We start from the raw sequence: 24531 nt of genomic DNA on the forward strand, positions 1-24531 counted from the left end.
TGACTTATAAAATCCAGAAGGCAAAATAGCAGAAGAAAGTACTACCCATGCAGTAATAACACTGAATGTTAATGGATTAAACTCTCCAATCAAAAGACATAGTCTGGCAGAATGGATTAAAAAACAGGACCCATCTATATGCTGTCTCTACTCAAAGGACACGAGGCCAAGGACACAAATGGACATTTTACACATCAATGTTTATAGCAGCATTATTAACAATTACCAAGAGATGGAAACAGCCAAAATGTCCATCAACAGACAGCTGACTAAACAATCTGTGATATTTACATAAGATGGAATATTATGCAGCTGTAAAACAGAATAAAGTTATGAAGTATGTAACAACATGAATGGACCTTAAGGACATTATGCTGAGTGTGATTAGCCAGGAACAAAAGGACAAATACTGTATGGTCTCACTGGTATGAACTGACATTAGTGAATAAACTTGGAATATTTCCTTGGTAACAGAGACCATCAGGAGATAGAAACGGGGTGAGATATTGGGTAATTGGAGCTGAAGGGATACAGATTGTGCAACAGGACTGAATATAAAAACTCAGAAATGGACAGCACAATACTACCTAACTGTAATGTAATTATGTTAAAACACTGAATGAAGCTGCATGTGAGAATGATAGAGGGAGGAGGGCTGGGGACATAAATGAAATCAGAAAGAAAGATAGATGGTAAATATCAAGACGGTATAATCTAGGAACGCCTAGCATGTATAATAATAGTGAAATGTACAATGTACAAATTTTAAAAATGTTTTTGCATGAGGAAGAACAAAGGAATGTCATTACTGCAGTGTGCTGAAAATAGATGGTACTTAGTAGTTTAAAATTTCAACTAATGTGTGAGACTAAAGCAAAAAATGTTTATTTGTTACAAAATTTATATTTTGACTAGAGCATTTCCTAATATAACTCATGTAGATAGTTTGATTGAATGTCATAAGTACTTGGAATCTCAGGTAGGACATGAGATTTTGTTAGTTTGTTCAAAGTGATGTCCCGATGAATCCCAGAATGATTTGATCAGTGACTAAAAAGTGTTTGCAAGCCCCCGTCGGGGAATGGTGAGTGTGGGGAAAAATTCAACTTCCCCAAGTTGAATTCCTGATATTCTCACAAGCAGTGTGGACAACCAAAGCTATAGGCTGAGCCCCCAGTCTTGGGAGTTGTTCATATGAAACTTAACCCCACAAAGGATATGTCAAGTCTACTTAAAATTTAGGCCTAAGAATCACCCCCAAGAGAGCCTCTTTTGTTGCTCAGATGTGGCCTCTCTCTCCAGCCAACATGATGAGCAGTCTCATCACCCTCCCCTACTCTGTGTGGGACATGACTCCCAGGGGTGTGGACCTTCCTGGCAATGTGGGACAGAGATCCTGGAATAAGCTGAGACTCAGCATCAAGGGACTGAGAAAAACCCTAGAATGAGTTGAGAATTAACATCAAGGGATTGAGAGAACCTTCTCGACCAAAGGGGGAAGAGTGAAAGGAGACTAAGTGTCAATGGCTGAGAGATTCCAAACAGAGTTGAGAGGTTATCCTGGAGGTTATTCTTATGCATTAAGTAGATATCACCTTGTTTTCAAGATGTACCAGAGAGGCTGGAGGGAACTGCCTGAAAATGTGGAGCTGTGTTCCAGTAGCCATGTTTCTTGATGATGATTGAACAATGATATAGCTTTCACAATGAGACTCTGTGAATGTGAAAACCTTGTGTTTGATGCTCCTTTTAGCTACTATATCAACAGAAGAGTAGAACATATGGAATAAAAATAAATAATAGGGGGAACAAATGTTAAAATAAATTTAGTTTGAAATGCTAGTGGTAAATGAAAGCGAGGGGTAAGGGGTATGGTATGTATAATCTTTTTTTTCTCTGTTATCATTTTATTTTTTTTTCTGTTGTCTTCTTATTTCTTTTTCTAAATCGATGCAAATGTTCTAAGAAATGATGAATATGCAACTATGTGATGATATTAAGAATTACTGATTGTATATGTAGAATGGAATGATATCTTAATGTTTTGTTTGTTAATTTTTTAATTAATAAAAAAGTTAAAAAAAAAAAGGATAGTAGGGAAAACTTATGCCAACAAATCAGACAACTTAGATGAAATGGAAAAATTACTAGAAATGCACAAAGTATACTGTAGAAAAAATAGAAGACCTCAACAGACCAATTACAACTAAAGAGATTGACTCAGTCATCAAAAACCTCCCAAAAAGCAAAAGCCCAGAAACAGATGGCTTCAAACGTGAATTCCACAAAACATCTGAATAAGAATTAATGCCGATCATGCTCAAATTCTTCCAAAAAAACTGAAGAAGAAATGTGCTTTTTTGAAACTTATGTATCTCAGAAAAGTCATGTTCTTTTAATCCTGAATCCAATAATGTGGCTCACCTTTTGACTAGATAGAGATGTGATCCTGCCCATTCAAGATGGGTCTTAATTAGTTTACTGGAGTCCTTAAAAGAACCAGCACAGACGTAGATATTTGGAGACCCCAGCAGATGTTGCCACATGCCTTCCCATGAGATGGTAAGCTAGCCAGGGCTTGGAGGGAGCAGCTACAAAGAAGCTAAGTGAGGGCCCACAGATGCTTGGAGGGGAAGCCACTGGACTCAGAAGTTGGAAACAACAGAACTGGGAACAGGGACCAGCAGATGCCAGTCATGTGCCTTCCCATGTGACAGACATTGGCCTTTCTTTGGACTGGGAGAATGGATATCAGCAATGTGCCCTCCCAGCTGGCAGAGAAATCCCGTCCAGCATTTCTTCGGAGTCAAGGTATCTTTCTCTGAATACTTTAGTTTGGACATTTTGTTTTTTTGGATTGGATTTTTAAAAGGGGATTTATTAAGTTACAAGTTACAATTCTAAGGCTACAAAAATGTCCCAATTAAGGCACCAATAAGAAGATGCCTTCTCAGAGAAAAGGCAGCTGGCATCCTGGGTTCTTCTGTCACACGGGAAAGCCTGTGGCATCATCTGCTGTCCTTCTGTCCTGGTTTCTGGTTTCAAATGGCTCTCTCGGCTCCTGTGGGTCCTTCTTGCTTCTCCCCAGGAATTTTCCTTTCTTGGCTTTCTCTCTGTGAGTTCTCTTAAAGGACTTCAGTAAAGGATTAAGACTCACCTTGAACATTCAGGGTCACATCTCCATGTTCTCCATGATCAAAAGGCCCCATCCACAAGACTGGATTAAAAGAACATGGCTTTTCTGGGGCATATAACAGTTTTAAACCAGTACATTCAGAAACAGCTCTGCCTCATACCTGGGAATAATATTTTTAAAATATTCAAACATATCAGTTTAGTTTTTTTTTTAATGCTGCAGACCTCCCTTCCTGAGCTCTCCATCTTCCTGCTCCATTGTGGACTTACGTTTCTCTCTAGCTGAGTTTGGATATTTTTAAGGCCTAAGGACAATAAACTTGCAACTTAATGAATCCCCTTTACAAAAGCTGATCCATTTCTGGTATATTGCATTCCAGCAGCTTTAGCAAACTGAAACAGGAGAGAATGCTACATAACTCATTTGTGAAGCCAACTATCACCCTGATACCAAATAAAGAAGCCAAATAAAGAAACTACAAGAAAAGAAAATAGATAATACCTCTAATGAACATAGATGCAAAATCTTCAATAAAATAATTGCAAATAGAATCCAACAGGACATTAAAAGTAGTATACACCATGTTCAAGTGGGTTTTATCCCAGCGTGCAACAGTGAAAGATATATTGTTAAGATGTCAATTCCACCCAAATTGATTTACAGATTCAATGCAATCCTATTCAAAACTTCAACAACCTACTTTGCAGAAATGGAAAAGCCATTTATTAAATGTATTTAGGAGGGCTTTTCTAGTTTACTAGCTGCCAGAATGCAATATACCAGAAATGGAATGGCTTTTAAAAGGGGGAATTTATTGAATTGTAAGTTTACAGTTCTATGGCCATTGAAAATGCCTAAATTAAAGCAAATCTATAAATGTACAAATTAAGACACTAACAAGATGCTACTTTCACTCAGTAAAGGCCAATATGTTCAGGATTTCTTTCTCAACTGGCAAGGCACATGGTGAGCATGGTAACATCTGCTAGTTTTCTCTCTAGGCCTCTTGTTTTGTGAAGCCCTCCTGAGGGCATTTTCCTTCTCCATCTCCAATGGTCTCTGGCTACACAGGCTGTTGTGGCTCTCTTCTTTCCAAAATGCTTCCTCTTTCAAACGATTCCAGTAACCTAATCAAACCCACCTGGAATGGATGAAGATACATCTCCCTCTCATTAATACCCATAATTGGATGAGTCACATCTCCATGGAGATAATCTAATTGAGTTCCAACATATCAATCTAATTGATAATCTAATTGAGTTCCAACATAATACCCATAATTGGATGAGTCACATCTCCATGGAGATAATCTAATTGAGTTCCAACATATCAGGATTAAAACATGGCTTTTCTAGGATACGTGATCCTTTCAATCTGGCACAGGCCCCAAGTAGCCAAAAACATCTTGAAAAAGAATAAGATTAAAGAACTCCCATCTCCTGACTTTAAAGCATGTTACAAAAGTATAGTGATCAAAACAGCATGGTACTTCATAAAGACAGAAATAGTAATCAATTGAATTGAATTTAGAGTTCAGAAATAGACCCTCACTTGTGTGGTCAATTGATTTTTGATAAGCCTGCCAAGTGCAGTCAACCAGAGGAGAGCAGTCTTTCAGCAAGTGGTGCTGGGAGAATCCACTATCCATACGCAAAGAATGAAAGGGAACCCCTATTTCATCCTTATACAAAAATTAGCTCAAAATGGATCAAAGACCTAACTGTAAGCTGAGACCATAAAACTCCTAGAGGAGAATGAGATGAGACTTAGCATCAAGGGATTGAGAAAACCTTCTTGATCAAAAGGGGGAAGAGTGAAATGAGACAAACAATGGCTGAGAGATTCCAAACAGAGTTGAGAGGTTATCCTGGAGGTTATTCTTATGCATCAAGTAGATATCGCCTTGTTATCCAAGATGTAATGGAGAGGCTGGAGGGACCTGCCTGAAAATGTAGAGCTGTGTTCCAGTAGCCATGTTTCTTGAAGATGATTGTATAATGATACAGCTTTCACAATTTGACTGTGTGATTATGAAAACCTTGTGTCTGATGCTCCTTTTATCTACCTTATCAGCAGATGAGTAAAACATGTGGAATACAAATAGATAGTAGGGGGAACAAATGTTAAAATAAATTTATTTTATTTTTAATAAATGCTGGTGATCAATGAAAGGGAGGGGTAAGGGGTATGGTAGTATGATTTTTTTTCTGTTTTCTTTTTATTTCTTTTTCTGAATAGACGCAAATGTTCCAAGAAGTGATCATGATGATGAATATGCAACTATGTGATGATATTGTGACTTACTGATTATATACATAGAACAGAATGATCAAAAGTTTAGGATGTTTGCGTTTGTTTGGTGTTTTTTGGTATTTAAAAAAAATTTTTTTAATTCTATTAAAAAAAAAAAAAGCAAACTCCTAGAGGAAAACGTAGGGAAGCATCTTCAAGTCCTTGTGGTAGGGAATGGTTTCGTAGATTTTACACCCAAACATAAACAATGAAAGAAAAAAAAAGATAAATAAGACCTCATCAAAATGAAAAAATTTTTGCCTCAAAGGGCCTTATCATGAAAGTAAAACAACAACCTATACAGCAGGAGAAAATATTTGTAAATCACATATCCAATAAAGGTTTAATATCAAGAACATATAAAGAAATCCTTCAAATTAAAAACAAAAGACAAACAACCCAACTGAAAAATGGGCAAAAATCTTGAACAGCTATCTCAAAAGAAGAAATACAAATGGACTGAAAGCACATGGAAAAATTGCTCAATATCATTAGCCATCAGGGAAATGCAAATCAAAACCACAATGAGATACTATTTCACATCAGTTAGAACAGCTGCTATTAAAAAAAAAAACAGAAATAACAAGTGTTGGAGAGAATGTGGAGAAAGGGGAACACTCATTCATTGCTAGTGGCAATGTAAAATGGCACAGCTGCTGTGGAAGACAATTTGATGGTTCCTCAGGAAGCTAAGTCTAGAATTTCCATTACTACTACTAGGTGTATGCCCAAAAGAACTGAAAGCAGGGACATGAACAAACATTTGCACACTGATGGTCATAGCAACATTATTCACAATTGCCAAAAGATAGAAGCAACCCAACTGTCCATTAACTGAAGAATGGATAAACAAAATGGGATATATACATACAATGGAATATTATTCAGCTGTAAGAAGGAATGAAGTCCTGATGCATGTGGCATCATGGATGAACCTTGAAGACACAATGTTGAGTGAAATAAACCATACACAAAAGTACAAATATTGCATGACCTTACTACCATGAACTAACTGAAATGAGAAACTCAGAGTTGAAATCTAAAATATAGGTTACCAGGAGATAAAGTGAGGGTAGGGAATGGGGAGGTGATGCTTGCTTAATTTGTGCAGAATTTTAAATTAGATTGATTGTAAATGTTTGGAAATGGGTACAGTTGATGGTAGCACATTATTTGGGTATAATCAACAGTTCTTAGTTATGAGTGTGATTGTGGTTGAAAGGGGAATTTTAGGGTTGTGTATGTCACTAGGAGGAAAGCTAGAGAGTAAAACAAGGGACTGTATAACACAGTAGCTCCTGTTGTGGATGATGACTGTGGTTAATAGTACAAATATAAGAATGTTCTTTCAGGAATTAGAACAAATACATGTCACTGCTACAAGGTATTAATCATAGCATGATATATGGGGAAAAGTGCACCTAATGCAAATTATGAACTATAGGGAACAATAACAGTTTAATATTCTTTCATAAATTGTAACAAAGGTATTGCATTGATGCTTAAGGGTTAATAATGGGAGATATAAGGTGTATGGTGTTTTTCTTTTTAGGGTGCTGAAAATATTTTAAAATTGACTATAACTGCTAGCCATTAATTGCATACTTTGGATGGATTGTATGATGTGTGAATGTATCTCAATAAAACTCCTTTAAAAATATTGGTAAAGGGGAAAAATTGAAAACTTTCCCCCTAAGATCAGGAACAAGACAAGGATGTCCACTATCACCACTATTATTCAACATTGTGTTGGAAGTTCTAGCCAGAGCAATTAGGCAAGAAAAAGAAATACAAGGCATCAAAATTGGAAAGGAAGAAGTAAAACTATCACTGTTTGCAGACGATATGATACTATATGTAGAAAACCCAGAAAAATCCACAACAAAATTACTAGAGCTAATAAATGAGTACAGCAAAGTAGCAGGCTACAAGATCAACATTCAAAAATCTGTAGCTTTTCTATACACTAGTAATGAACAAGCTGAGGTAGAAATCAAGAAACGAATCCCATTTACAATCACAACTAAAAGAATAAAATACCTAGGAATAAATTTAACCAAAGAGACAAAAAACCTATATAAAGAAAACTACAAAAAACTGTTAAAAGAAATCACAGAAGACCTAAATAGATGGAAGGGCGTACCGTGTTCATGGATTGGAAGACTAAATATAGTTAAGATGTCAATCCTACCTAAATTGATTTACAGATTCAATGCAATACCAATCAAAATCCCAACAACATATTTTTCAGAAATAGAAAAACCAATAAGCAAATTTATCTGGAAGGGCAGGGTACCCCGAATTGCTAAAAACATCTTGAGGAAAAAAAACGAAGCTGGAGGTCTCGCGCTGCCTGACTTTAAGGCATATTATGAAGCCACAGTGGTCAAAACAGCATGGTATTGGCATAAAGATAGATATATCGACCAATGGAATCGAATAGAGTGCTCAGATATAGACCCTCTCATCTATGGACATTTGATCTTTGATAAGGCAGTCAAGCCAACTCACCTGGGACAGAACAGTCTCTTCAATAAATGGTGCCTAGAGAACTGGATAGCCATATGCAAAAGAATGAAAGAAGACCCATCTCTCACACCCTATACAAAAGTTAACTCAAAATGGATCAAAGATCTAAACATTAGGTCTAAGACCATAAAACAGTTAGAGGAAAATGTTGGGAGATATCTTATGGATCTTACAACTGGAGGTGGTTTTATGGACCTTAAACCTAAAGCAAGAACACTGAAGAAGGAAATAAATAAATGGGAGCTTCTCAAAATTAAACACTTTTGTGCATCAGAGAACTTCATCAAGAAAGTAGAAAGACAGCCTACACAATGGGAGAAAATATTTGGAAATGACATATCAGATAAGGGTCTAGTATCCAGAATTTATAAAGAGACTATTCAACTCAACAACAAAAAGACAGCCAACCCAATTACAAAATGGGAAAAAGACTTAAACAGACACCTACCAGAAGAAGAAATACGGATGGCCAAGAGGCACATGAAGAGATGCTCAATGTCCCTGGCCATTAGAGAAATGCAAATCAAAACCACAATGAGATATCATCTCACACCCACCAGAATGGCCATTATCAACAAAACAGAAAATGACAAGTGCTGGAGAGGATGCGGAGAAAGAGGCACACTTATTCACTGTTGGTGGGAATGTCAAAGGGTGCAACCACTGTGGAAGGCAGTTTGGCGGTTCCTCAAAAAGCTGAATATAGAATTGCCATACGACCCAGCAATACCATTGCTAGGTATCTACTCAAAGGACTTAAGGGCAAAGACACAAACGGACATTTGCACACCAATGTTTATAGCAGCGTTATTTACAATTGCAAAGAGATGGAAACAGCCAAAATCTCCATCAACAGAAGAGTGGCTAAACAAACTGTGGTATATACATACGATGGAATATTATGCAGCTTTAAGACAAGATAAACTTGTGAACCATGTAATAACATGGATGGACCTAGAGAATATTATGCTGAGTGAATCCAGCCAAAAACTAAAGGACAAATACTGTATGGTCCCACTGTTGTGAACGGACATTCGAGAATAAACTTGAAATATGTCATTGGTAACAGAGTTCAGCAGGAGTTAGAAACAGGGTAAGACAATGGGTAATTGAAGCTGAAGGGATACAGATTGTGCAACAGGACTAGATACAAAAACTCAAAAATGGACAGCACAATAATACCTAATTGTAAAGTAATCATGTTAAAATACTGAATGAAGCTGCATCTGAGCTATAGGGTTTTTTTTTGTTTTTGTTTGCTTGTTGGTTTGTTTGTTGTTGTTGTTTTTTACTATTACTACTACTTTTATTTCTTTTCTTTATATTAACATTTTATATCTTTTTCTGTTGTGTTGCTAGTTCCTCTAAACTGATGCAAATGTACTAAGAAACAATGATCATGCATCTATGTGATGATGTTAAGAATTACTGAGTGCATATGTAGAATGGTATGATTTCTAAATGTTGTGTTAATTTCTTTTTTTTCTTTCCGTTAATAAAAAAAAAAAAAAATATTGGTAAAAAAATATTGATCAAGGATTTGAACATACATTTCTCCAGAGAAGATATCCAAATGGCCAATAAGTATATGAAACATGCTCACAATCATTAGCCATTAAAGAAATTAAAATTAAAATTGAAATGATCAGAATAACACCTAAAGGAATCAAATATCTAGGAACAAATCTATCCATGGATGTACAGGACTTGTAACACATGAAACTACAAAACACTGCTAAAAGAAATTAAAGACAAATAAATGGAAGGACATTCCATGTTCATGGATTGGAAGAGTATTTTTAAGATGTTAGTTCTGCCTAAAATGATTTACAGATTAGCAACCTTCTTTGCAGAAATGGAAAAGCCAATCATCAAATGTGTATGGAAGCACAAAGGGACTCGAATAGCTACAGCCATTCTTAAAAAAAGAAGAAAGAAGTAGAATCTCACACTTCCTGATCTTAAAACTTATCTCAAGGCCTCAGTGATCAAAACAGCAAGGATAGACATACAGACCAATGGAATAGAATTGAGAGCTCAGAAATCAATCCTCATGTTTATGGCCAACTGATTTTTTTAATAGAAGGATGCATTAAATACATAATGTGAAAAAAAATAATGAAAAAAAGATACATTAGAGAATATAAGCAAACTGCAACGTTGATTCTTCAAAAAATAACTAATAAAACCATCAACTTCTGAGAAGACAATTCAGAAAAATGGAAGTAACATAGAGGGAATAAAACACACAGGATGTGGATTTACACTGAAAACATCTCATTATGCAATGAGATAATATTATAGATGTATTAAACAAAATTTTATTGAAATTAATGAAATTAAATACAGATCATCTACATTTACAGCCAAAGCCTTAACTCTCACTCATCCATAGCCAAAACCTTAGCTTTTTCAAACCATTATTGAATGAGACACTTGATTTCCACAGCCTAAACTTGCCATCTGAAGCCTTAATTTCTTATTTTTAACAGTCATAGCAGCCTTATTGACTTAAGGCCTCAAAAAATTTGTTCAAAACTCGAACTTGTTTCTCTCCACAGAAATCTTTAGTAAAAGGCGAAAGATTTATACGATCTGAAGAGAAACTAGAGTAAGCTGTTGTCACTAGCAACTCACAACTCAGGTAACTACAGGTCCTAGTGCACTGATGGTGTCTAGCTAATGACCAGATTCAGTGCATGAGAGAAAACGTTCTGTGCATTATATAAATAACCACCTAATTCTCAGAATGTATGATCAGAGAAAAATACAAAACTTTGACAGTTTAAAGTTGCTCCATGTGCAGTGCACTGTGGGTATGCAAATAAGTCTGAGTCACTTCTTTTTAGATCCTGGAGATGTGTTAGTATATTCATGCGGTGCCTCTGGGCCACCATTAGAGGGTGAACTGGAGGCTTTGGCCAACCAATTTTTAAATTTTTTGCTGATATATCTTTATGCACTATGTAGTCCATCCAAAGTATACAGTTAATGGCTCACAATATCATCAGATACTTGTGTATTCATCACCACGATCATTTTGAGAACATTTGCATTACTCCAGAAAAAGAAATAAAAAGAAAAAAGGAAAATTCATACATCCCACACCTCCTACCCCTCTTTCTCATTGACCACTAGCATTGCAATCTACCCAATTTTTTAAATCACTTATCCCCTCTTCCCCTATTATTTATTTTATTTTTTGTCCTTATTTTCTTACTCATTTGTCCATACTCTGGATAAAGGGAGTATCAGCCACTAGGTTTCCACAATCACATGGTCGCAGTTTAAAAGCTATGTCAATATACAATCATCTTCATGTCAGGCAAAAATACCCATGGCCTTTGCCCAGTAACAATTTGACAATTCTCCAGGATGAATACCTGAATCTCTGGAGCGCCAGGAGAGCAGGTGAGCCAGGTAACGGAGCCTTTTGCAGCCTCTGGACTGAGTTTACTCTAGCAGCTCAGCCACTGGGGTTTCTCTGTTCTGCCCACACTCCAGAGACTTTTGGCACCTTGAAAAGCTTCAAAGAGAGAAACTGTTTCCAGTTCCTGGTCCAGACGTCAAACTGGGTGAATGAGTCATCAGGGTAAAAGTGGAGTGGGGAGTAAAGAGGCGGTTTGAGTCCCGCTGGCCTAGGCCCAGGCCATGCTTCCAGAATGATCCCCTTTGCTCTGACCTCTACGCCTTCTGATTTGGGGGACCATACTAGGCAGGGTTCAGAGCCCTGACACAATCCAACAATTAACTGGTGTTTTATGAAATTAGTAGGCCTGTTTAAGTGTTAGCTAGTGTGTTACCAAGTGGTTGTTTAATTGTTAATCAGTGTGCTTAAGTAATGTCTGTTTAGTTGTTAATTGATGTGTTCGGTGGGTATTCTGTACAGGGTTTGAGGCCCTGACCTAAAGTTGTCTGTTGAGTATACTATAAAAAAAAAAAAAAAAAAGAAATCTGACAATTAACTGGTATTTGATGAACTTTAGTCAGTCTGTTTAAGTTCTAGCTGGTGTGTTACCTGGATATAGTAACACACTATAATTGTTTAATTGTTAATTGGTTTGTTTAATTCCTATTGGTTAGTTGGTATGTTCAATCTACTTATTAATTGGTGTGTTGTTAAACATAATAAGTGTTAAATATATGTTTAAATTTGTTGATTGGTATGTTCCTGCATTTGTATTGGTCAAATGCTTCTAACTGGTTACTGATTTTGGAACTTCTTTTAAAAAGGGAACCTTTGGGCTGTATTGAAAATTGAAAAGATTCTTAGTATGAGTCTATAAGAAAAATGGTTTTATTTCTGTAACATAATCTGGCCTCAATATAATTTAAAATGAAAATACTACCACTGTAGTTAAAGATATAGATACAACTGTTCTGCAAAATGGTAGAAATGATATGAGGTAGCATATTCAATCCTTTGTTTGTCCATCTCAAAAGTGTTTGTGTTTCTGTTTTTTTGTGTAACTGATTTTCTATTTATGTCTGTCTGCATTTTCAATGTATATTCTCATACCTCTGTATGGTAATGACAAATTAATAAAAAAAATTCTTAAAGAGCTGTATTTGAACTGCTTAGAAATAAAAACATATAAATTGGTACTTCTGAAGTAAAAGAGGAAAAACTCTCTGAGCAGCAAGATTCAAATCCTTAATTTTGTAATTATCATAAACAAACCTGGACATTAGAAAGAAATTGTCCCTGGAATTTCCTTAAGGCAACAGAAAACTGCTAAAGGGCTGCCTCTGGAAAAAGCGAAGACCTTTTCCAATGGTCTTGGTCACAGCTTTTAGTAAAACAAATCTAATAATTGGAAATAGTTAAAGAAAGGCTTAGGAACTCTGATATTCCACAAGCTAGGCTGTGTTCTGTCTATGCAACCTATTTCTGCCCTAAGCCTTAACCACCTAAAGCAATTTGCAGGAGGGCTAGGTACAGAAAGATATGGCAAGGTATGGTCTAGAATCCTTTCTTCCTGGGCCTGGAGATTAGAAATGGTAAGCATAAAAAATGCTATACAATAGCCTATGTTTGCTAATATAATAAAAGGTAATAATGCCTTTGCAGTGCTAACTAGTAATCAGATCATTATTAATATGTAAATAGCCTTGGGAAAGGAGTAACTGAATAAAATCTCATTGTCAAATTTCAGTAAGTAAAATGAAATATCCTTGAGAGATACAGAAAAGTTTTTCCAGATTTTAGGTATGGGTAAAATCACACAATTGCAGTATATTTTCCAGAACTTGTTAGTTAATGTACTTTTAAAATTGTTTGCATTTTAAGATATTATGAAAACAAAGGTTTTTTTCAACCTCTGATAAAAGGAATTTTATGATAAATTTTGAATTGAACAAATGCAATTTTATTCTGCTTGGGTGTGTTCTCCCTAAATCTGTGTAAGCTTATTGATAAAATAAGCTAATATTATAAATATATTCTCAAAATTCCTCTTAAAACAGCCTAAATAGATAGGTTAAGTTATGTAAACTGAGCAATGCACCTGGTACAATAAAACAAGAAAATGCTAATGCTTCAAACATATTCTAGTTAAGAAAGCAGGGAAATTTAATAAGCTATATAAATGGATATTTTTATAATCTTTTTTTTTTTTTAAAGGAAAGACAGAGAGAAGGAAGGAAGGATAGAAGGAAGGAAGGGAGGAAGAAAGGGAAACATTTTCTTGTTTTATTGTATTTTGTTTCTCCGTTTTTTGTTACATGGGCTGGGGCCGGGAATCGAACCGAGGTCCTCCGGCATAGCAGGCAAGCACTTTGCCCGCTGAGCCACCGCGGCCCGCCCCTATTTTTATAATCTTGATTACCTGGATTTCAAAGAAGCTGACTTTTGGTTACTTGGCTATTGGTTATTTCAGTATGTGAGAGAATTTGAATTTATAGTGGTTTTGTTAATGTCAATCAGTATAGTGCTGTTAGTAAATGCTGTCATGAATAGAAAAGGCATAAGTCTTAGCTTCAAAGAGTTATATTCTAGTTAGAATTTACTTGTACCAGGACATAGTATAATTAGTCAAATGAGGGAATAAAAATGCCAAAAGAATTTTAAAAGATAAAGAATAACCTAAGAAGTCTTCATAGAAGAGATGACACTTGTAAGACCTAAATAAGAGAGTAAGATTTAAGTAAATAAAGCTCTGAACTAGTTTCTTTAGAAGCCATAATTTAATTTTTCCATAATATTTTAAAATATTTATTTATTTATTAAACACGACAACATATAAACACAAACATTCTTAAGATATGATGATTCCATTCTTTTTTTTATTTTTTTTTATTAATTAAGAAAAATTAACTAACACAACATTAGAAATCAATCCATTCTACATATGCAATCAGTAATTCTTAATATCATCACATAGGTGTATGGTCATCATTTCTCAGTACATATGCATCGATTTAGAGAAAGAAATAGCACGACAACAGAAAAAGAAATAAAGTGATAACACAGAGAGAAAACACAAATAAAAATAAAAAGTACAAAAATATATAAGAGAAAAAAAAAACAAAAAAAAACTATAGATCAGATGCAGCTTCATTCAGCGTTCCAACATAATTACATTACAGTTAGGCAGTATTGTGCTGACCATTTTTTTTTAGAAATCATGCCATTCTACATATGCAATCAGTAATTCTTAACATCATCACATAGATGCATGATCATCGTTTCTTAGTACATTTGCATCGGTTTAGAGGAACTAGCAACACAACAGAAAAAGATATAGAATGTTAATATAGAGAAAAGAAATAAAAGTAATAATAATAGTAAAAAAAAAAAACAAAAAGCAAAACAAAACAAAACAAAAACCTATAGCTCGGATGCAGCTTCATTCAGTATTTTAACATGATTACTTTACAATTAGGTATTATTGTGCTGTCCATTTTTGAGTTTTTGTATCTAGTCCTATTGCACAGTCTGTATTCCATCAGCTCCAATTACCCGTTATCTTACCCTGTTTCTAGCTCCTGCTGAACTCTGTTACCCATGACATATTCCAAGTTTATTCTCGAGTGTCGATTCACATCATTGGGACCATACAGTATTTGTCTTTTAGTTTTTGGCTAGACTCACTCAGCATAATGTTCTCTAGGTCCATCCATGTTATTACATGCTTCATAAGTTTATCCTGCCTTAAAGCTGCATAATATTCCATCGTATGTATATACCACAGTTTGTTTAGCCACTCGTCTGTTGATGGACATTTTGGCTGTTTCCATCTCTTTGCAATTGTAAATAACGCTGCTATAAACATTGGTGTGCAAATGCCTGTTTGAGTTTTTGCCCTTAATTCCTTTGAGTAGATTCCCAGCAATGGTATTGCTGGGTCGTATGGCAATTCTATATTCAGCTTTTTGAGGAACCGCCAAACTGCCTTCCACAGTGGTTGCACCATTTGACATTCCCACCAACAGTGGATAAGTGTGCCTCTTTCACCGCATCCTCTCCAGCACTTGTCATTTTCTGTTTTGTTGATAATGGCCATTCTGGTGGGTGTGAGATGATATCTCATTGTGGTTTTGATTTGCATTTCTCTAATGGCCAGGGACATTGAGCATTTCTTCATGTGTCTTTTGGCCATTTGTATTTCCTCCTCTGAGAAGTGTCTATTCAAGTCTTTTTCCCATTTTGTAATTGGGTTGGCTATCTTTCTGTTGTTGAGTTGAACAATCTCATTATAAATTCTGGATACTAGACCTTTATCTGATATGTCGTTTCCAAATATTGATTCCCATTGTGTAGGCTGTCTTTCTACTTTCTTGATGAAGTTCTTTGATGCACAAAAGTGTTTAATTTTGAGGAGTTCCCATTTATTTATTTCCTTCTTCAGTGTTCTTGCTTTAGGTTTAAGGTCCATAAAACTGCCTCCAATTGTAAGATTCATAAGATATCTCCCTACATTTTCCTCTAACTGTTCTATGGTCTTAGACCTAATGTTTAGATCTTTGATCCATTTTGAGTTAACTTTTGTATAGGGTGTGAGAGATGGGTCTTCTTTCATTCTTTTGCATATGGATATCCAGTTCTCTAGGCACATTTATTGAAGAGACTGTTCTGTCCCAGGTGAGTTGGCTTGACTGCCTTATCAAAGATCAAATGTCCATAGATGAGAGGGTCTATATCTGAGCACTCTATTCGATTCCATTGGTCGATATATCTATCTTTATGCCAATACCATGCTGTTTTGACCACTGTGGCTTCATAATATGCCTTAAAGTCCAGCAGCGTGAGACCTCCAGCTTCGTTTTTTTTCCTCAAGATGTTTTTAGCAATTCGGGGCACCCTGCCCTTCCAGATAAATTTGCTTATTGGTTTTTCTATTTCTGAAAAATAAGTTGTTGGGATTTTGATTGGTATTGCATTGAATATGTAAATCAATTTAGGTAGGATTGACATCTTAACTATATTTAGTCTTCCAATCCATGAACACGGTATGCCCTTCCATCTGTTTAGGCCTTCTGTGATTTCTTTTAGCAGTTTTTTGTAGTTTTCTTTATATAGGTTTTTTGTCTCTTTAGTTAAATTTATTCCTAGGTATTTTATTCTTTTAGTTGCAATTGTAAATGGGATTCATTTCTTGATTTCCCCCTCCGCTTGTTCATTGCTAGTGTATAGAAATGCTACAGATTTTTGAATGTTGATCTTGTAACCTGCTACTTTGCTCATTTATTAGCTCATTTATTAGCTCATTTATTAGCTCATTTATTAGCTCATTTATTAGCTCTAGTAGTTTTGTTGTGGATTTTTCCAGGTTTTCGACATATATTATCATATCGTCTGCAAACAGTGATAGTTTTACTTCTTCCTTTCCAATTTTGATGCCTTGTATTTCTTTTTCTTGTCTAATTGCTCTGGCTAGAACCTCCAACACAATGTTGAATAATAGTGGTGATAGTGGACATCCTTGTCTTGTTCCTGATCTTAGGGGGAACGTTTTCAATTTTTCCCCATTAAGGATGATATTAGCTGTGGGTTTTTCATATATTCCCTCTATCATTTTAAGGAAGTTCCCTTGTATTCCTATCCCTTGAAGTGTTTTCAACAGGAAAGGATGTTGAATCTTGTCAAATGCCTTCTCTGCATCAATTGAGATGATCATGTGATTTTTCTGCTTTGATTTGTTGATATGGTGTATTACATTAATTGATTTTCTTATGTTGAACCATCCTTGCATACCTGGGATGAATCCTACTTGGTCATGATGAATAATTCTTTTAATGTGTTGTTGGATACGATTTGCTAGAATTTTATTGAGGATTTTTGCATCTATATTCATTAGAGAGATCGGCCTGTAGTTTTCTTTTCTTGTAATATCTTTGCCTGGTTTTGGTATGAGGGTAATGTTGGCTTCATAGAATGAATTAGGTAGTTTTCCCTCCACTTCGATTTTTTTGAAGAGTTTGAGGAGAGTTGGTACTAATTCTTTCTGGAATGTTTGATAGAATTCACATGTGAAGCTGTCTGGTCCTGGACTTTTCTTTTTAGGAAGCTTTTGAATGACTGCTTCAATTTCTTTACTTGTGATTGGTTTGTTGAGGTCATCTATCTCTTCTTGAGTCAAAGTTGGTTGTTCATGTCTTTCCAGGAACCCGTCCATTTCCTCTAAATTGTTGTATTTATTAGCGTAAAGTTGTTCATAGTATCCTGTTATTACCTCCTTTATTTCTGTGAGGTCAGTAGTTATGTCTCCTCTTCCATTTCTGATCTTATTTATTTGCATCCTCTCTCTTCTTCTTTTTGTCAATCTTGCTAAGGGCCCATCAATCTTATTGATTTTCTCATAGAACCAACTTCTGGCCTTATTGATTTTCTCTATTGTTTTCATGTTTTCAATTTCATTTATATCTGCTCTAATCTTTGTTATTTCTTTCCTTTTGCTTGCTTTGGGGTTAGCTTGCTGTTCTTTCTCCAGTTCTTCCAAATGGATAGTTAATTCCTGAATTTTTGCCTTTTCTTCTTTTCTGATATAGGCATTTAGAGCAATAAATTTCCCTCTTAGCACTGCCTTTGCTGCGTCCCATAAGTTTTGATATGTTGTGTTTTCATTTTCATTTGCCTCGAGGTATTTGCTAATTTTTCTAGCAATTTCTTCTTTGACCCACTCGTTGTTTAGGAGTGTGTTGTTGAGCCTCCACGTATTTGTGAATTTTCTGGCGCTGTGCCTATTATTGATTTCCAACATCATTCCTTTATGATCCGAGAAAGTGCTGTGTAAGATTTCAATCTTTTTAAATTTGTTAAGACTTGCTTTGTGACCCAGCATATGGTCTATCTTTGAGAATGATCCATGAGCACTTGAGAAAAAGGTGTATCCTGCTGTTGTGGGATGTAATGTCCTATAAATGTCTATTAAGTCTAGTTCATTTATAGTAATATTCAGATTCTCTATTTCTTTATTGATCCTCTGTCTAGATGTTCTGTCCATTGATGAGAGTGGTGAGTTGAAGTCTCCAACTATTATGGTATATGAGTCTATTTCCCTTTTCAGTGTTTGCAGTGTATTCCTCACGTATTTTGGGGCATTCTGGTTCGGTGCGTAAATATTTATGATTGTTATGTCTTCTTGTTTAATTGTTCCTTTTATTAGTATATAGTGTCCTTCTTTGTCTCTTTTAACTGTTTTACATTTGAAGTCTAATTTGTTGGATATTAGTATAGCCACTCCTGCTCTTTTTTGGTTGTTATTTGCATGAAATATCTTTTCCCAACCTTTCACTTTCAACCTATGTTTATCTTTGGGTCTAAGATGTGTTTCCTGTAGACAGCATATAGAAGGATCCTGTTTTTTAATCCATTCTGCCAATCTATGTCTTTTGATTGGGGAATTCAGTCCATTGACATTTAGTGTTATTACTGTTTGGATAATATTTTCCTCTACCATTTTGCCTTTTGTATTATATATATCATATCTGATTTTCCTTCTTTCTACACTCTTTTCCATATCTCTCTCTTCTGTCTTTTTGTATCTGACTCTAGTGCTCCCTTTAGTATTTCTTGCAGAGCTGGTCTCTTGGTCACAAATTCTTTCAGTGACTTTTTGTCTGAGAATGTTTTAATTTCTCCCTCATTTTTGAAGGATAATTTTGCTGGATATAGGAGTCTTGGTTGGCAGTTTTTCTCTTTTAGTATTTTAAATATATCATCCCACTCTCTTCTAGCTTCCATGGTTTCTGCTGAGAAATCTACACATAGTCTTATTGGGTTTGCCTTGTATGTGATGGATTGTTTTTCTCTTGCTGCTTTCAAGATCCTCTCTTTCTCTTTGACCTCTGACATTCTAACTAGTAAGTGCCTTGGAGAACGCCTATTTGGGTCTAATCTCTTTGGGGTGCGCTGCACTTCTTGGATCTGTAATTTTAGGTCTTTCATAAGAGTTGGGAAATTTTCAGTGATAATTTCTTCCATTAGTTTTTCTCCTCCTTTTCCCTTCTCTTCTCCTTCTGGGACACCCACAACACGTATATTTGTGCGGTTCATATTGTCCTTGAGTTCCCTGATACCCTGTTCAAATTTTTCCATTCTTTTAGCTATAGTTTCTGTTTCTTTTTGGAATTCAGATGTTCCATCCTCCAAATCACTAATTCTATCTTCTGTCTCTTTAAATCTATCATTGTAGCTATCCATTATTTTTTCTATGTTTGCTACTTTATCCTTCACTTCCATAAGTTCTGCGATTTGTTTTTTCAGTTTTTCTATGTCTTCTTTATGTTCAGCCCATGTCTTCTTCATGTCCTCCCTCAATTTATCGATTTCATTTTTGAAGAGGTTTTCCATTTCTGTTTGTATATTCAGCATTAGTTGTCTCAGCTCTTGTATCTCATGTGAGCTATTGGTTTGTTCCTTTGACTGGGCCATATTCTCAATCTTTTGAGCGTGGACAGTTATCTTCTGCTGCTGGCGTCTGGGCATTTATTCAGATTTCTCTGGATGTTGGACCCAGCAAGGTTGTAAGATTTTTCTGTGAAATCTCTGGTATCTGTTTTTCTTATCTTGCCCAGTACGTGGCGCACGTGGCACACGTTTGTCTCAAGTGTTTGAAATGGGTCTCCCCCAGTCACCGATCTCCGCGGCCTGGGGATTTCGGATCCAATTCTCTCCATTGGTTCAGGGGCCGCGCGTGGTGGGGGCGTCAGCTGCCATGGCTTGAGGGGACCCTGTGGCTGGTTGCGGGCCACAGCAGGCGTGGGGGTTCCCCACCGGACCAGGAAGCCTCCCGCCAGGGGGGGGCTACCGCGGCTTGGATAGCCCTCCGATCCGAGACTCGTATCCGCGGACTCGAAGCAGAGACTCGAAGCCGCCCGCAAAAGAGGGGTGCCGCCTGCCTAGGCTTGGGAAACTTGCTTCTCCAATACTCTCAGCCGACCTGGAAAGGAGGGAGGGAGTAGCTCGGACCACCGCAGCTGCCACTGATCAGGAAATCACGCGCTGCTCGGGGGTCTCACCGCAGCCAAGTCTCGCAGTCAGTCTAGCCAGCCCAGACTTTGGATAGCCCTTTGATCCGAGATTCGTAGCCGTGGACTCAAAGCCGAGACTCGAAGCCGCCCGCAAAAGAAGGGCGCCGCCTGCCTCAGCTTGGGAGACTTGCTTCTCCGATACTCTCAGCCGGCCCGGGAAGGAGGGAGGGATTAGCTCGGACCACCGCAGCTGCGGCTGCTCGAGAAATCGCGCACCGCTCGGGGGTCTTGCCGCAGCCTAGTCTCGCAGTCAGACTTGCCAGCCCAGACTTTGGATAGCCCTCTGATCCGAGACTCGTAGCCGCGGACTCGAAGCCGAGACTCGAAGCTGCCCGCAAAAGTGTGGCGCCGGCCGCCTTGGCTGGGAAGCTTGTCTCTCCGAGTCTCTCAGCCAGCCCGGGAAGCGCAGATCTGCTAGAGGCTCGCCGGCCCTAAAGTCCTGGGAGACACACCCGCATGCGCAATTCTCTCCCAGCGCGGGATCGATGATTCCATTCTTGATATATAATCAATAACTCACAATATCATCACATAGTTGTATATTCATCATCATGATCATTTGCATCAATTCAGAAAAAGAAATAAAAAGAAAACAAAAAAAAATTCAAACATACCATACCACTTACCCCTCCCTTTCATTGGTCACTAGCATTTCAACCTACTAAATTTATTTTAACATTTGTTCCCCCTATTATTTATTTATTTTAAATCCCTATGTTTCACTCATTTGTTGACAAGGTAGATAAAAGGAGCATCAGACACAAGGTTTTCACAATCACACAGTCACATTGTGACAGCTATATCATATAATCATCCTCAAGAAACATGGCTACTGGAACACAGCTCTACATTTTCAGGCAGTTCCCTCCAACCTTTCCATTACATCTTGAATGACAAGATGATATCTACTTGATGCATAAGAATAACCTCTAGGATAACCTCTCAACTCTGTTTGAAATCTCTCAGCCATTGACACTTTGTCTCATTTCCCTCTTCCCCCTTTTGGTCGAGAAGTTTTTCTCAATCCCTTGATGCTAAGTCTCAGCTCATTCTAGGGTTTTTCTCAATCCCTTGATGCTGAGTCTCCGATCATTCCAAGATCTCTGTCCCACGTTGCCAGGAAGGTCCACACCCCTGGGAGTCATGTCCCACGTAGAGAGGGGTAGGGTAGTGAAACTGCTCGTTGTGTTGGCTGGAGAGAAAGGCCACATCTGAGCAACAAAAGAGGCACTCTTGGGGGTGACTAAATTTTAAGTAGACTTGACCTATCCTTTGCGGGGTTAAGTTTCATATGAACAACCCCCAAGACTGGGGGCTCTGCCTATAACTTTGGTTGTCCACACTGCTTGTGAGAATATCCAGAATTCAACTTGGGGAAGTTGAATTTCTCCCCGTTCTCACCACTCCCTGAAGGGGGCTTTGCAGATACTTTTCCACTCACTGAATCAGAATGGCTTTTAAAAAGGGGAATTTAATACATTGCTAGTTTACAGTTCTAAGGCTGAGAAATTGTCCCAAGTAAAATAAGTCTGTAGACATGTCCAATCAAAGGCACCCAGGGAAAGATACCTTGTTTCGAGAAGGCCGATGTTCAGGGTTTCTTTCTCAAGTGAGAAGGCACATGGTGAACACGGTCAGGGTTTCTCTCTCGGCTGGAAGGGCACATGGCGAGCACGACATCAAGTGTAGCTTTCTCTCCTGGCTTCCTGTTTCATGAAGCTCCCTGGGAGGCATTTTCCTTCTTCATCTCCAAAGGTCGCTGGCTTGTGGACTCTCTGCTTCGAGGTGCCGCAGCATTCTCTGCTCTCTCCGAATTTTCCTCTGAATCTCCCAAAATGTTTCCTCTTTTCTAGGACTTCAGAAACTAATCAAGACCCACCCAAATGGGTGGAGACATGCCTCTACCTAACCCAGTTTTAAATCACATCTCCAGGGAGATGATCTAATTACAGTTTAAAAGATACAATGCTGAACAGGGATTAGGAAAACATGGCTGCCTTTACCAAATGAGATTAGAATAAAAACATGGTTTTTCTAGGGTCCATACATCATTTCAAACCAGCACAGTTCCAAACCTAAGCATTTCTTCCTTCTTCTATTATTTTATAGTATTTCTGTCTTTTCTCCCCTTCATGAGTACTGTTATTGGAAGGAACTATGCAGGTTCAAAAGTTTTGTGGATTTTGTTTATCATATATTTCAAAAAAAGAGAAAGCTTTTGTGTTAAACTGGGTATTCATACAAAACTAAAGTTTAGTTTCCTCCCTGTTAAAATGGCTTGTTAGTCTGCTCTTAATGTAAAGTTTTAAAAAAAAGTTTTTCTTAATCATCTGAATCCTCTGACTACAAAACAAAGATCTTACATCAGAATAATATCTTTGTTCTTCTTCCCCTGTATTTCAGAGGGCAAGTCTTCTCACTGTTAAGGGAAAATCTATTATAAATAACTTGTTTTTTCACCTTGTGTTAATAAGGTGCTGAAATAGTTTAACCTACTGCATAGGAGGTGTTTGGGAAGTATTACAGTGGTTAAAAGAGATTTTCTATCCTCTTACTGGTTAAATTTGTAGAGATAAAATAATATTAGATTGTGTAAAATTCCTAAAAACCTGTCAATGTTCTAAGAATATTGTCTGTATTTTAAAGCTTTAACTTTTGTGCAAGATAAAAAGAAAAATTCTTGTTTTGTCCAAAATTTACACTATCTAACTTAATCTGCCTAGTCAGTTAATCTAATTCAGTTTTATTTGATGTAGAACCTGGAATCAGGAACAAAATCTTAATATTCTATACAAGTTATTGTTATGCAATGATGCATTTCAGAGTATTTTAGGCAGAAAATGAAAAAGTGTTTGCAAAGTCCCTTGAGGGACTGGAAAAAATAGAAAGATTAAGCTTCCTCAACTGGGGAACTCCTGATATTTTTCTAAAGCAATAGGAGCTCCCAATTTAATAAGCCAAAGCCTCAATTTTGAGGCTGCCCTTATGAAACTTATTTCTATAATAGTAAATGGAACCAACTTATGATTAGTGCCTAAGCCAAACTCTGAGCTTCTTCTCCCATGCGGGACATAATTTCCTAGGGTGTAAGCCTGGCCCTGGCAGCATGAAACATAACTGGTCATTGTGAGATGTAACTGGCCCTGGTGTCATGAGACTGGCCCTGGTATCATGAGACATAAGTTCTAAGGATGAGCCTGGCCCTGGCATTGTGGATTAATTGACAAAAGGGGGAGAAGAAATAGAGTTTCAATGGCTAAGAGATTTCAAATCGAGTTAAGAGGTCATTCTGGAAGTTACTCTCATGCAAGTTTCAACCAGAGATTGCAAACTGCCACAATATGGCAAACTCCAACAAATAGTTTTCCTAGAAACCCTGAAAGATTTCCTGGGCTCTGTAAAATTTTGCTAATTGAATTTATTTTTCAGAGACTTAAAACCCAAGTGTTCCAATGCCAGAGAAGTTCTGAAACCCAGAAATATTGGACTCTCCAAGAACAACTGGTTTCTTCATTTCACTTCCTTTAATGTCAATGCCATTTTTTAGCTTTGAAGCAGTCAGTCATTGCCCAGATGTCCCTCAAGATTGAGAGAGAATTATCAAATGAGAGGGAGGAATTGTAACCAAGAATTTAGGATTTAGTGAACAATATTGATTATTGATTCATATTCCTTTTTGCTTTCTGGTATATTGGAGTACAGGGAAATTCCTGAAATCTCTAAATTTTAATCCAGGTGACTTGATCTCTAATAATGATTGTACAGCCCTTACCTTCTGCCTCTAATTATGAAAACCTTGTGACTAACCTTCATTTGTACCCAGTTATCCCATTTTTCAACCTTAGGGTCTTGTAATCACTAAAGATAGTCCCTAATGTTTGTTAATGAAGGGTCTTGGTCAGCCCAGAAGTAACCCACCCCAAGTCCAAAGTTATCTTGGTGACCAAGACTGGATATAACCAAAGTGGGCCCACCTGACATACATAGTAGCTTAGAGTTTAATCTACAAGTCACCTATACCTCATTCCACCATTTTCTTTCATACATTGTGTGACTAAGCATGTAATTAATCTGTGCATGTGTAATAATCAGATCATCCG

At 37.0% G+C, this 24531-nt stretch overlaps 1 non-coding gene across 1 annotated transcript; it reads right to left on the reverse strand.

Annotated features, from left to right (window-relative positions):
- Positions 1–10456: 10456 nt before the first annotated feature.
- On the reverse strand, positions 10457–10572 carry LOC143652899 (U5 spliceosomal RNA). Its single transcript, XR_013160946.1, has one exon. It is a non-coding gene; the product is annotated as a U5 spliceosomal RNA (small nuclear RNA).
- Positions 10573–24531: the final 13959 nt, after the last annotated feature.

This window comes from Tamandua tetradactyla, chromosome 12 (genome assembly GCF_023851605.1).
Source record: "Tamandua tetradactyla isolate mTamTet1 chromosome 12, mTamTet1.pri, whole genome shotgun sequence".
Classification (NCBI taxonomy): domain Eukaryota; kingdom Metazoa; phylum Chordata; class Mammalia; order Pilosa; family Myrmecophagidae; genus Tamandua; species Tamandua tetradactyla.